The sequence below is a fragment of the Ambystoma mexicanum genome, chromosome 6q, assembly GCF_040938575.1.
Source record: "Ambystoma mexicanum isolate Mex_15411 chromosome 6q, UKY_AmexF1_1, whole genome shotgun sequence".
Taxonomy (NCBI): domain Eukaryota; kingdom Metazoa; phylum Chordata; class Amphibia; order Caudata; family Ambystomatidae; genus Ambystoma; species Ambystoma mexicanum.
In genome coordinates, this window is record NC_090937.1 from 495,295,816 (window position 1) to 495,309,544 (window position 13,729).

At 45.9% G+C, this 13,729-nt stretch overlaps 1 protein-coding gene across 2 annotated transcripts in view; it reads left to right on the forward strand.

Annotated features, from left to right (window-relative positions):
* The first annotated feature begins 7,489 nt into the window (after window positions 1-7,489).
* The window catches only part of ANK2 (ankyrin 2), a 1,645,279-nt gene continuing 1,639,039 nt past the window's right edge, over window positions 7,490-13,729 (forward strand). For both annotated transcript variants that reach the window (XM_069630993.1, XM_069630997.1), the window contains exon 1: window positions 7,490-7,626. The gene's annotated coding sequence lies outside the window, so the exon portion shown is untranslated. The remainder of the gene's footprint in view (window positions 7,627-13,729) is intronic.

The following is a 13,729-nucleotide window of genomic DNA, read 5'->3' on the forward strand; positions in this document are numbered from 1 at the left end:
GGTGCATAATAAACACTTCTTCCCAGTACAAAAGCGAGGTGCATGACAGCCACTGTGTCTCTCCAAAGGATTGCTGTGATATCTCCAGACATGCAGCACTATATCGCCCATCCCATTCCAAGCTGCAGCTCCCCTGCCCTGCTTGATGTGTGGCCCTTCTGGGGGGGAATGGCCTAGCGCTGGCTGTCCGGTCATTGGCAAGACCTGCTAGGAGCCTTATGGGAGGGCCACAACACTCTCTACTGGGGCTGCACCTACCTTCCCCTGGTGCCCCAACCACCGACTCCCAGTTCTAATGGAGGTCCAGTCTCGCCATGACCCTGAGTCCTCAGCTTTCCCAGGAGCCCCATTAGAGCCAGTGTTACGTTATTTTTGTTCTCTGACGAGGACCCATAAAATAAGCATTAATGTAGGTTTTCTTTTTTTTAAAATCATGCCCAATTTTAAGCTCAGAAACCAACTAATTGCCATCAGTTACTATGTTTGGGGGAGTAAAAGGTGACAGCCCCTCTATACCGCGGAACATGGCACTCTTGCCTTTATTCAGCCAAAATTGATGTGTTTAGCCTTGGCCCAGAACCCAGATCCCGTGACCCCCCCGGACCCCTACATTCTGTACATATTTATAACTAAACTCCCCCGACACCCACGGAAGCCTAGGAATAAAACGAAGTCTGAAAATTAGAACCCCTGGAAATGTAGGTTGTTGTGACGCTTATTGATTCTGCAACGTTTTCCTATCCATGGTCATAAAAACATCTAAAAAAAATCCCAAAGCACCTGAACACCACCGGTAACTGGAACTGTTTGCCATCCTGCACGGTCAGAAGGTGACGGCTTCACTCCTCACCGCTTGGGCGAGCCCTGAAGAAGGGCATTGTGGCAACACCATATGCGGTAGACATTGTGGGGCACCCTGGAAGCGGGAACTTGCTTGGGCCCCACATCACTTTTCTGGGCATAATGTAGCTGGAGGGGCAGTGACACTCCTAATTCAGCAATCCTGAGTGACAGCAACCTCCTAGAGCTTGGAGATATCGACCCCTACCCGGGTCCCACACTAGGGCAACGTTAAGTATTATACGATGACTCATACTACAAAAAATAAATATGCAATCAGAAGATATCCTAATCATTGAGTAGTCATGTTACCATTTAAAAGCAGTAGATAGAATGTGAGTGTCAGAACTCATACGTGGGTAGCAACAGTCTGATATTTCACATATAGGTGCTTTATTACTTAAAATGCCTAACGACACATGATTTCCATTGTAACATCTGTCTGCCATTTTACTAAAAAATAATTACATCACATTTATATATGGTGCTTTATTCTGGATTCCCCTTAATTCTATTACCCTATTCACTGGCACTCAGTTAATGATCTCTAGAGGTCATGTTAGAGGAGAGCACTGAACTCACTCAGCTAAACTACCTGCTAAGAATGTACAGTAGGAATATTCCTCTGCAGAGCAGGGCGCTTTTTCCACTCTTGGTACAGTTTCAAAGTCATTTCAACGAATAGAAAGCGAATTATTCCATGCACTAAACCAGCAACCACCCACCGCGGACCTATGCATCCAACAGCACTGTATCCACCACCACCAAAACCCACAAAGGTATACAACAACCATTTTATCACAGTGCCCTCAAGACTAGCTGAGTCAAAGTGCTATCACCCTTGAAATTCATTATACGATGATTAAAGGAATATGGCATATCTTGGAACCTCAGGTGTGATTGACATTTGATTTACTGACGATGCTCTGATATCTTTGAGAAGCTCCTAGCGTAAAGCTACAAAATCAATGAAAGGCTGGTAGTCATTGGTAGAGGAGGCAGAGTGGCCATGGTCTAAGTGGAGGACCTGGAATGATCTGTACTATTAGGTTGCACATATCACTCCTTGAAGGCCGATGTCGTCATTTCTCTTGTGTGCATCAGTTTCCTGGAGGAAATCACGAAGCTCGCTCTGACTACTCATTCACCGTCTCAGAACGTCCTTCTAAATCTTCCCTTTTCCAGTTTCTCGGTTGACGCCACAAACAACTAACAGACCTGAGAAGTCCCAATATTATGATATCTTAGGTTACGTACAATTACTCCACTTTACGGAAAGCAGGGTACAAATTGGATTTTGCTTTCTAAAACAATGCTCGATACATTGAATGTAGAAGTCCAAATCAAGCCCTTCTTGGGACACTGCCTAATCACGGTGGATTTTAAACCAATCACCACCAACGCGCATTCGTCGAACGATGAACACTGGGTAAATATCCCACAAAAAGATTTGCACAAGATTATCCCAGAGGAATTCCAGGGGTTGTATGTTGTGTGAAGTCTCCCACCAAAGAGGTGCTGAATCTAGAATATTTTTTGGGGACCTCCACACCAACATCTTGCGCAGACTCAACTCGATAGCTCCTATTAGATTGAAACAATCTAAACGGAGTGATTAAACCACCAACAAACGATTTGGTTCTGAAGTAGCCATATTGAAGTGATGAGGGTGAAATGTAGAATGACGCTGCAAGGCACCCTTGGATGTGTCCGATAACACTCTCTCTAAAGCTCATATGAGAGGCTACCACAGTCGAGGCCCAGAGGAAAGCAGGCCTACCATGCGACAAGAATCAATCAAGAGCCATAGTAAACACCAACCTCTTCAAATCCTACAGTCAACTGGCTCAACTGTAATCTACTAAGGTCATACCTCTCAACTCCTCCCAACTGAGTGTATATCTGCTCTTAGACTTTGATGGTGGGATTAAGTATGCAAACTATGTTTTTTTCTGTCTCCCCTGGTTACTTTGTTACTGTCCCATCCATTCCATACCTCGGTATCTTCCTCACTTCTTGGATAAGAAATTAATAGTGTTAATGAATATCTCTCATTGACAACCTACTGCAACACTTGCATAATTGCATGTTTTCTTATTATATCTGAGCACTGCAACCTTCGTTTTGTGACCAACTGCCCTTTAGATGTCCAAAAAACATGTTAAAAAGAATTGAAGAAAAATAGTGAGTTTAAGTTAATCCAAGAGAAGATACAGGAAAACTGAAAAAGTTCCGCACTCTGTCCCATTTTACCTTTCAGGATCAAGTCATCTGTGCTTACATTTTCATGTGTGAGTATACTAGAGGGTCTCTGAGCTGCTGAACAAATGAAAATATCAGTGGTCAGTCATAATTTCGAAAAAAATAATTCGAAAGACAATAATGTCGAAAACATAATATCTAAAAAAGAAAATATCGATTTTTTTTATTATATATTTATTTTGGGGTCCGGGAATAAAAAAAAATGGGTAAAACAAAAAAAAATTTAAAAAGGGGGTTGGGGGGAACCCCCCCTTTCGAATAAAAAACGTAATTCAAAAAAAAGTTTGACTTTTTTTTTCGATATTTCTTTTTCGATATTTTGACTTTCGAGATTTTTGTTTTCGAAATTATCACTATAAACCGAAAATATCTAATACCCCCCTAGAATAGCCCATAGCATGCATCTTAAAGAATCTTATTGACACCTCTGCAGTTGATAATCAGTGCCTCTTTCCTCCAACACAGCTCCCAAGAGTAGCAAGCATGCAATATTAAACTCTAGATTGAAAAAAAGCCATTAGCAAGGCCTAAAGAGGGGGCTACAAACAGAACTACATCGGATCTTCTCTCCATGAATCACATCCTGGCGGGCCAGGTTGTTTGCCAACTTTGAGAATTTAGCATGTGGAAGCAAACGCCAGCCAATCAGGATTCAGACGACTCATCATCAGGATGTCCACTCTGGCTGACATCAGATAAGATCTCGTGACATCAGGTGATGCAGTCTTAAACCTCCCACGCCAATCAGCGGTAAACCATAAGATGCTTTTTAGGCTAGAACAGTGACAAAGAGTGTCAAGCTCAACAGTAAAGTGGATCCAGTCCTTAATAAACCATACTAAAGAAATTAGAATTGGCTCTTCCCCCTCTTCAATGAAGTACATCTCCTTCTGTGGCCCCGCACGGATCTTCGCTATCACCTCTCTTCTTCAGTGTATACATGTGCGCCATGGCAGAGGTCATCACCTCTTACCATCTGCAATTCCAAATGTGTGCTGATGATATGCTGATCCACATATGCCTGGGCACAAGCAAGGAGACCTAAACAGAATCACAAAGGGGCCGAGACATGCCCGCCACTGGACGAAGGACAACTACCCCTGCTTAAATGGAGATCGATCCTAATGGCGACACATCAGAAACCACCCAGTCTTTCCAAAGGCCTTCCAAATTGGGGAAGTGACTCATCATCAGTCAAAAAGGAAAAAATCTAGGGGTGTGGTTTGAACCTGGCTTCACTTACATACAGCAAGCGTTGGTGGTCACCAAGGGCCCCGGCAGTTTGCTTGTGTTCCTAAGAAAGGGCACGCCCCCTTCTTCGGATTGATCATTAGTTTGAACTCCCCCCGGGATTTGGGTCTTCCCCACCTTTACTACTGAAATGTGGTCTATGCAGGAACCCGTAAAACAAAACTCCAGCAGCTCTGAGGTGTCCCAAACCAAGCAGCAGGATTTTGGTCAAATATTTCGGAATAAGTCGGATCACATCACGCTGACCCTAAAGAAGCCTAGATGGCAGCCCATGGAGCAAAGAAACAACTTCAATAGCATGCACGTTGTCGATTAAGCATATGTGGAGAAAAGGACCTGTGAAGCTACAGCAGCAGCAGATCCTGTCCGATGCCCCTGGTCGCGCTATGTGATCGATCTCACAGAGCAAGCCTGAATACCGGTTCCAAATTCAACTGCAAGAAATGCAGGGGAGGAAAGTACTGGGCTTGTGACTCTGCATGCGATCTGAGCCAATGGCTGAGGGAACTGCCAATGATATCAGAATCCAAGGAAAGCCCTGGAAGTCTTCCCTTTGAAGGACACCTTTGGTAACCAACCAGTCCCCCTTTACCCTCTGCCTACAATGCTGGGCGCACACTTTGAAGGAACCCAATGAGCAGAGCTTGGAGCTCTCTGGAATCTCCTTTTGGTGACATGCCAGTGTGGAACAAAACATGTAAGCACTTGATCACTTACATGAATGAAAGGGTAAATGTTTAAGGCGTTTTGCTGCAAAGTCTACTTTTTCCACTCTTCTCCACAGTAAATAGTATGGAATTAGTTTGCAGATCACCATCAGAATTCCTTGGAATGTTCACATTCCGAGGAAATGGTCATGAAATGGAAAGTCTTTTTTACTAGTGAATTCCATGGAAATGACAGGAAAATTCCTATGGAGATAGGTCAAGAATATCTGGAAATTAAGCATTGTGCTAAAATGTACATTTTTTGTTGAAATTTCATAAGAAATTCCTGTGGGCACTTCCAGAGAACGTTTTGCAAAAATTGCTGCCAACATTTGTGATGACTGTATAGAAGCTGGACATGTCCCCACTGTTCCCGCAAAAGGAGCTCCTTGTTTTTCTTTAACTGCCAATCAAAGCTCCCTCAGAAGCTTCCGTGGAGATGTTCCTGGATATGTCCGCAGCCCCTCTTTGTCATGGTGGAAGGGCCTTTAGATTCTAAAAACTACGCATGAAGGGAAATGCCCTGGAATCTCGAGCCATTCGCCAGCAAGCAGCTCGTGGCCTCCTCTTTCCCATTCTAAAGACGAGGGCAGGGTCCGACTGGGACATACATATTGTCTCGGGCACCAATAAAAAAAAGTGGCCCACAGTTGCAAATGGCAATTCATTCGTCTTGAGACACTCTTTGAGTAGCACCCAAGGGGGAGTTTTTGATATAATGTGATGCAAATTGTGCATTTTAAAGAATATTTATTCAGCAACACTGGTCAAAACTACTAGTCGCATAGTGAAGTAACTCAACAAACTGACCCCCATTGGCCAAAATAGTGTCATACTTTGACCAAAATAACTACCCCACGCCAGCATTTTGTGTTTTTGGTTCAGCCCTGGGCCTATTGCCCTACAGGCCAGTCCGACCCTGGGTGAGGGTACCCACCCTTTTACTCGTTTACATTTGTTTCTATTTATTTATTTTATTGGCCATTTGTAAGGAGCTTAAACATCCGGAAAATGTTTTTCAAAGCGCACACATTCACTTTTAAGGCAGAAAGGTCTAAAACGTGGTGGTGGTGGTAGACCCTCCTGAGTGGGCACCTTCCCATAGACCAGGTTATTTGTCCGTGTTCGCCCTCGGTAGAGGGGCTGCCAGACCTTTTTGTGGTTTCCTCATTCACTTTGCCAGACGTGTACTTACTCATGCCTTTGCTTCTTCATGCCTTTACTTTGCGTGCATCTGCACATTGTGAAAGTGTCAATGGGCGTGGTTAAGGTTAGTGTAAGGTTAGGGTTTGGGGTCAAATGATGGCGAAGAAGCTTACGGGTTTGAAAAGAAAGGGGTCCAGGGAGTCTCCCCCCATAATGACGAAGTGAAAGACAAGAGAAGTAAAGGTATGGAGGAGTACAAGGGACAAACTTAATGTGTGGAGAAGAGAAGACACACATCCAAGGTGAGCTGTGTTGTACCCTGGCCTGCTGGAAACATACTCGCCGTGCGGTTTGATGGCTAAGGCTGCTGGCTGCCCTGTCTGATCCTGGGCAGGTTTATCTACAAGGAAAGGGTGCCATGGCATTGCAACTGCAGGATGACTCGTACAGGGGACCGTTGATGCCGCCGCCCTCCTAGTAGAGAGGAACGCTACACTGCAACGAGGAACCAATACGCTGCACAGCTGGCTTAGCGATAGTGCAGGCTTCTCGTGCAATAACGCCATAGAACGTGTTTATTGTATGCTGTAAGATATAGCGCGCCCATACACAAGTGTTTCAAGGCGCGACGAGGCAAGGGAGGGGAAAGAGAGGGGAGACATTGAGATCACGCAAGTTCACGGGAAGGGGGAAAAGTGCGAGGTAAGGCGGGGGGGGGGGGGTCGGCAGTGAAAATGAATAGAATAAATAAAGCTATGAGTAAAGTGCGGCCAGCTGAGATGAGTAGCCAGTTGGCTTTTACACTGGTACACCCCAGCTCCGTGGTCCTCGCGTATGCATCTCTGGTGGATGACAGGCTATGTTGGTACAGGTAGGACTCGAGCCTGTGATTATCTGCGGTATAAATACTGTTATATTATTCTTGTTCAGGTGGCACCTGCTAACACCGCATGTTTAGGTATTGCTGTATATAAAAGGCGTTTCTACCACGCTTGTTTCACCAAAAGTGTAAAACGTTTAGTTGGCCCTGCGGGGATTCGAACCTGGGAAGGTGAGACTTTCGTCAACGCATTTCCGCAGAATAAGCATGTAGCCGTATTTTGTTTCTTTGTAGTGGGGGCACAGGCGACAACATGCTTGTGTAAAGGTGCCATTAGAAGGCCCAGCTGCCCCTGTGCATGAGTAAGGGCTCGTGTCTCTTTAAGGGCGGGGCCGGCCGGCGGATCCCGCTCTGATGTCAGCCGCTGTCACACGGCGCGCTGTGGCAGGCGCTGGTCAGTAGGCAGGCGGCACATGCACGGATTACGGGCTTGCCTCCGCCATCCATCCCCTCGGCAGCTTGCGGAGAAAGCCCGGCCTCAGTGGATTCCCCTCCTCGCCACTCCCCGCGGAGACGCAGAGCAGCGCCCACCTGCACTCAGTAAGTGACCGGCTAAGGGCGCGCTGGGATGGGGAGCTCTGGGCGGCGGCGGCGGCAGCGACTCTTACACGAATTGCGCTGCTCGGCGCCGGGAAAGGGCACGGCGCAGTGTGCGTCTCTGGCAGAATGCGCATCTGGGCGCCGGCTGCCTGATAACACATCTCATGTGGATTTCCGTAGTCTTGTCAACTCACATTTCTAGTGCATTTGATGGCTTGATTGTAACGCGCCCAGAAACGATTTAGTTATATATTGGGAGCTACGCGTCTTTTAAACATGCATATAAAAAGTTGCATACTTCGTGGGCCGTTGTTTATTATACATTGTCTATTACCGTTTTTGCACTATCTAGTTGTTTTGATGGATGGATAAGTACGTCTCTTGTATCTTGCCTGGTACAAGAGTTTTGTGGTAACCAAGAGCGTTACCATTACTTCATCTAATATCTGTGGTCATTCATTCGTCTGGGATGGGTGAGGTGCTGAGAGGGGTCGCGGGATTGAACCCCGTGTTCTGCAGGTTTGGCCAAGGTCGCATTAGCAGAATGGAGTACTGAGCTACCTGGCCGGCCGCAGAGCTACGAGTCGTCCTTCCGATGTTGATAGCGTGTACATCAGTGAGATGTTTTGTACAGCGCCATGAAGAAACACAATTCGCACTTGCAAGCGCTGTTCGAAACGGGCGTCCAGCTTCCACGCCCTGAAGGGATTCTGCGTTATCCTGGCCCGGTGCCTGGAGGGCTGCACTCTGCGCAGAATTATGCCACGCAGCGAGTCTTAAATGCCCTTGCGATCGGGGACGGGGGCAGTATGGGGTTGCCTGGAGCGTTGCCAAAAAAGGCGGCTGCTTGCGAGAGGCTGGGCTCGTTCATGTACACGAGGGGCACATTGTTAATTGGGGTGTTGCATCTCCTGTGGCGACCGGGCTCGCAATATATTCCAGGGGAATATCTTGACTACAGTTGCCTTGAGTTGCATAATAACCCTTGATTCGCACAGTCGTAAGAAGCCGCAGGACAGTACGGAGGCAATAATGCACAGGCAAAACCAGCCAGCCTTCTAAAACCCCTGCCACATGAGGATGAACGCGTGTCGCGATTTCCCTTAATATGCACGGTGCAGATGTACACGGTGTAAGCAGGCGCAGGCTCCACCGCACCCTGTCTACGGGAAGAGTCTGTCTTCGGCTCCTTCTCTTTCGCCGCTCCGCTGGTGCAGGTGCAGACGCCTGCAGTGGTGCTCGTCTTTCGCGGGCGGCTTCCTACCATCTCTGGTACCTGCAGCAGCCTCCAAGTTCGCTCTGCGCACCTGCTTGCTTGATTTTTTCCGTTCTTTTGTGAAAGTGACGTGCTGGGCTTTAAGTGGTCCGGGGGTAGCCGGAACGGAGACAGGACAGGTTCCAAAAATTGTGTTCGAGACTGGGCGTGCCAGGGACCCTAAAGTCTCCTGCTAACCACAGCCCACTAGGCCGTAGCTTTTTTGTAAAGACTGAAGATCTCGCTTTAGAGGAAAACAAAAAAACGTGCCTTTTCATTGCGTTGACGATCCCCACCCCCCTGCCAGGCACCCCTTTCATTAGAGATGTAGAGGTGATGATCCCTGCATCTCTCATGAAAGGAGTGTCTGGCAGGTGATCGGAGAGAAAAAGCGAGGCTTTTTTTTTCTACAGCCTGAAGTTTTCGCGTGTAAGTTAGAGCTGCAGGCTTTGCAGAAACAACCTCGACCTTTTTATTGTGTCGCCACGCTGCCCCTGCACCCCGGGTGACAGTGTGATGGTCCCTGAATCTCCAATGAAAGCAGTGCCTGGCAGGGGGGCCAGCGCAGCACCCTTACATGAATGCTGCCTGATAGGCACCGGCCCTTTTGCAAAACCGAGCCGGGCTCCTACGTGGGCGTGGCCTAATATGAAGCATTCAGGTGAGGCAAGAGTTGTCTCTTAATTGCACCACGACCCCCTGCTAGGGCACACTCCCCTAGGAGCCCTGGCTAGAGATTGAAGGCCACTTAAGACACTGGTGACATGAAAACCAGGATGTCTGAGGAGTCTCTGGTCGTCTTGGCGGATTATTGGACAACATCTTTTCTCAAACAATGCCTAGACTTACTTTTTCTTAAAATGTAACTGGGTCGCTTTCCATCAAAAGTTATGAGGGGGGCACCCTTTAAAAGATCTCGGGGCTCATTTTATTGGAGCTCTAATTTGGCAGCGGGGAACTGTTACGTAAACACTTCAACGTTAACGTCTCCACGCCGCCAAATTTTGGACATTTGCATGGCAGAGTGCAAAAGGGGAAGGTAAAAGATGCCGTACAAGCATGTACGACACTGTGCAAATAGAGTAACCTTCGCCCGCCATGCATGCGTGACAAGTGGCGTTTTCATTGCATCCCCGGTGTAAAAATCCAGCAAACTCCATAGGGATTCCCAGCATTTCTGCCGGCATGAAAGGGAGCAGCGGAAACACAGGTTGCGTTCTGCTCCTCTTCGCCGCCATACAAATGCAGGAAAATCAGGGCCTGAAGTATATGAAAGACGTAAAAACTGTATGCTTTTACATCTTTCACTTGCGTTACGCCCCTGGAGCAAAATTGTGTGCATTTTTTTGGTGGTCCCTTCTCAAATAGTACAGCAATACGTACAGTGGGCGCTGGTGAATTTTTTAGTTTAGTTGGAGGGGAAATATTTCCTACAAATGTGCTAGAACGACTGGGGGGGAACTCAATCCAACCAATGGGGGTGTTTGGATGGATGCCCCCCCAATAAAAGAATGCGGTAAAATCATGCATTTCACATCACATTTTAAATGAGAAATTGTGTAAAAAGCCAAGCAGTTTGCAATCGGTTTTGTAGGGTAACTCATGACAAAATCCAATAGATGCAAGTCACCAACAGTGCAAAGGGGAATTTCCCAACACATTTTCCGGATGCGTTCCTCACAATATAGGCCATTATAAAAGAAACGTTCACTCAGTCTCTGCCCATACATCTCCATGCTGGCTGAACCAATATATCCCAGTATTCCTGTATAATAACATACTTAAATTTAATTTGCGCAAAATGCAAGTAGTGATGCTATAAGAAAACATGTCCACGCTAGTTTTGTCTATGTATGGCAGTAGCCCTACATAAGAACATGTTGGCTTTTCCGTTAAAATTACCATGATACAATATGAAAACATCTCCAAACTGGCTGCACCAAAATGCCAGTCTAGCCATGTAATAACACATCATGCTTACTTCATCATAGATGCCCAGTAAAAATGCCATGTCACAGTAAGAAATAGATAGCCTGGCCGCACCAAAATGCCATTCAAGCCACTTAACAACACATCATGCTTGCTTTTTACACCAATATGCCAGCCTAGCCACATAATAACACATAGCATGCTTGCTTTATCATAGATACCCAGCAAAAAATGCTATGCCAAAGTAAGAAACAACTACAGTGGCTGCACCAAAATGTCATTCTAGCCATGTAGTAACATAGCATGCTTGCTTTGCCATATATTCCCAGTAAAAAACTTTCTTGTCACAGTATACAATGGCTAGACTGGCTGCAGCAAAATGCTAGCCTAGCCACATGATAATGCTGGAGCACCAGGGTGGCTTCGATTCGGTTTGGGTGTGGACTGCTCTGTTACTGAGGCTTACCAGCCTGGCGATGAAGAGTGTTCACAGCATGTGAATCCATGAAAGATACCAATGCTGGAGAACAGGAGTTACAGGTAAGTAATTCCTTATTGCGCTATAGAGAGCACAATTCCTGGAATCACTGTGCCCCTGCTTAGTGATCACCTTTAAAAAGTCTCCCTGCACCTGCAGGACTTCTTTACCCTGGCCGCATTTATTGAGAATTGCACTTCACTCGGCTCCCTGTGCCTATTGTTTGCAATTTCACTTCACTGCGCACCCCGCGCTTAGCCGTTTATTTTTAATTGTCACTGCGCTCCCCATTGCTAAAATGTGACACTAGAGGACTAATTCCTCGGTTGATGACACGCTCAGACCAGTGCCGTAAGGTTCCTTACTCTAACCCGGCTCGCGCACAATCTGGTCTTCCTCATATACTGCATGCAGTCGTTCGGAAACACCACTCACACAGGCAAATAAAATCTTTTTCAAACAGTTCTGAGTTCCTTTAAGCTGAGTACAGAAGACCATCTTCTTTTCCATGAGATCAAAGATAAGCTCCATCTGAGCTAAGGCACGTATAATGCACCACTTCCGTGGACATCTTCCACAGGCACAGCTATCCATCCAAATTAGCATGCAGCTACGATTACGAAAAATTCCATTTAGCTGGACACTTAGGTCTTCACCCCCTTACACCAGACTTGCCTCAACAGCTTTGCCATTAAAATACAGCAACAACCTATGACAACATTTTGGTTTCGCTGGACACATCACAAATCTCTTGCACTAGCATACTCTTGTGACCTCCTTCAGCACCCATGCATTTGTCTGACCTCTTCAGTTGCTACAGGAGCCAATTCCTAACATTGACCAAAGCACACACGTACTCTAAGCCTTTTCTGCAAATGTTTATGTACATGGACTTGGGTCCCCAAGGGTGTTCCTACCACAAAGCATGTTGAGGCCACACAAATGGGAAAAGGTGCTATATAAATGACAACTACTACTACAACATAATAACCCATATCATGGTAGCATTATCATAGATGCCCAGTAAAAATGTCATGCCACAGTAGGAAATGGTAGACTGGCTACACCAAAATGCTAGGCTCACCATGTAATAACACTTATCATGCTTGCTTCATCAAAGGTGCTCAATACAAAATGTCATGCCACACAGCAAGAAATGGCTAGACAAGATGCACAAAAATACCAGTCTAGCCACATAATCATACTTAACGTGCTTGCCTTGTGAAAGATACCCAATAATAAACTGATGCACTGGCTCCACCAAAATGCCAGTCTAGTCAGGTAATGACACTTATCATGCTTACTTTATTAAAGATGCCCAGTAAAAAATACCATGCCAAAGAAATAGACTGGCTGCACGAAAATGCCAATGAAGCCACCTAATAACACATATCATGCTTTCTTTATCAAAGACTAGCTGGGGACCCGGCGTTACCCATGTCCTAATCGTGTGGCATTGTATGTGGCCTGGAGGATATTGCTCTTGTCCTTTTGTCGGCAAGTCTTGCTTCAGTTTTCTCTGGTGTCTCATTTGCCCTGGAGAAAGTTGCTCTTGTCCTCTGGTCGGCAAGTTGTTCTGCTGTTTGTTGTTAAGTTTCAGACGCTCTTGATATTGATTTTTGCTTTGCATGAGATGGAACTTTTCCAAGTGATGTTAGTTTTTTGTGCGGCATGTTTCAGTCACTTAATGGATTCAGCACATTTGAGAAAATATCCAAGAAAGATTGTTTGATTGTGCTCTCTTCTCGTGAATGAACTTAAGTAAACTGTAAACTTGCCATTTCCCATATTTGGAGCAGCGTTATAACAAAAAAACCATATAATAATTTTTTAAAATTCCCTTTAAAAATGCTTTAATAAACAGTTTCGAACTGTATGCAATAGTAATAAATGTTAAAGGAATAACCAATATATCGAACATTTTGCTTTAGACACTTTTGACTCCTTTTAGTACCTACTGTAGTGAATTGGGGTGGGCATCAGTAAATGAGGGTGTCTACAGAGTATATTTTTTGCATCCAAACATAGACTACAATCTTGCACCAGACATATGAGGAATCCATGCAAATGTTAGCAGTGGGTTCAACAGTGTGGATTTGTATAGCCGCCCGCGCCCCACACACACACACACACACACACACACACACACACACACACACACACACACACACACTCACTCACACTCACACTCACACACACACACACGACCCCCTGCCCCCCCCACCTGACCCCCCTCTTTATATATAAAGATACCCATGCCACGGTAGCCACGTAATAATACTTAGCATGCTAGATGTGCAATAATAAATGGCATAATTCTTTTACTGGACATCTTTGATTTTGCCATCATATCTCTTCACCCAAATCAGTGGGCCTGCGCTACCAGTCACTGCTCTGGACTGTGTTAATGTGCGTGGAGGCGCAGGAGCACCCCACACATA